We start from the raw sequence: 1,224 nt of genomic DNA on the forward strand, positions 1-1,224 counted from the left end.
GAAAATTCTACTCCGATGATATCGCCTTGCCTTTTCACATCGCAAGCCAGGAACCTGGATCAGTCGAGTTCCTTTCCACACATGGAGTTGTTTTTTTTTTCGAATTCATTGACTGCTGATATAATAGATTATTGGCCTTGAGAGTCAGCTGTAAATTAGGTTGAACTTTCTCAGCTTGACCTTCAACTGATCCTAAAAAAAAATTCATCACCTGCAGGTAAATGTATTGCATTGCTTCTTGTTTTGCTGAATTCCACCCCCCGAACATCCAAATTTCACGATAGTTCGACAAATATGTTGAAACTGATTCGTGTTGGAAGTTGGTGGCTTTTTGTGTCTCGACCTATAATTTATTCAATTAGATGACTGGATCAGTCTTGAAATTACTTCAGATTCTTCACAGTTGAAAATTTACTTTCGATTGAATGCAAAGCTCAAGCTCAAGCTCCATATCCTGCAAAGGAATTAATGACTTTTAAAAAATTCTACGCTGTGAACAGGATTCGAACCTGCGCAGGGGAACCCCATTAGATTTCAAATCCAACGCCTTAACCTCTCGGCCATCACAGCTGCAGCTCGAATGTTAATTTTCACAGTAAAACAACTGAATTCATTTGTTGGAAGAACAAATTGTCAAGACCCAAAGATTTCGCCAAATCCTTTGCAGGATCCTAACCCAGACGAACGTTACCTTAGCAGATTGACAGGCTTTCACCGCAAACTAGATTCTGACACAGCTGAAGTTGTGGGAATGATTCTTCGTCGAATTATAGAGTCATGGATGTACACCACGAAGAGAGGATCATTGTCTCACTGCGTCCGATCGATTTTGACTCAATTGCTCATCACCTGGTGCCAAATTCGATATGCTGTTGGGTTTTCATATTCATCGAAACATAGTATTAGAAAAAATTGATGCTGAGTCCATAAACACTAGCTACATTCGTAAAAAAAAATCGGAATTAGAAAGAATGCAGAACCCATTTACAGGATTGGATCCAGCAACTAATCTGTAAGTTCTGACATCAGGGAACGAACTTGTTAGCACAAGAGAAGAAGATTAACCGAAGATTTGGAACTTGAAATCGTCTTCACGGAATTATTTGCAAAGTTTTTGCGTTTGTTCTAGAGTCATCAAGTCGTTGAACAATACAACACGGAAAGTGGTCCTACTTTCCAACTTGACCATGGTGGACAGATATCCTAAGTTAATAGGTCCCATTT

At 39.4% G+C, this 1,224-nt stretch overlaps 1 non-coding gene across 1 annotated transcript; it reads right to left on the reverse strand.

Annotated features, from left to right (window-relative positions):
* Nucleotides 1-488: 488 nt before the first annotated feature.
* trnas-uga (transfer RNA serine (anticodon UGA)) lies at nucleotides 489-570 on the reverse strand. Its single transcript has one exon. It is a non-coding gene; the product is annotated as a tRNA-Ser (tRNA).
* Nucleotides 571-1,224: the final 654 nt, after the last annotated feature.

This window comes from Chiloscyllium plagiosum, unplaced genomic scaffold (genome assembly GCF_037043375.1).
Source record: "Chiloscyllium plagiosum isolate Xiang-an unplaced genomic scaffold, Cpla_swu_hap1 HiC_scaffold_70, whole genome shotgun sequence".
Classification (NCBI taxonomy): domain Eukaryota; kingdom Metazoa; phylum Chordata; class Chondrichthyes; order Orectolobiformes; family Hemiscylliidae; genus Chiloscyllium; species Chiloscyllium plagiosum.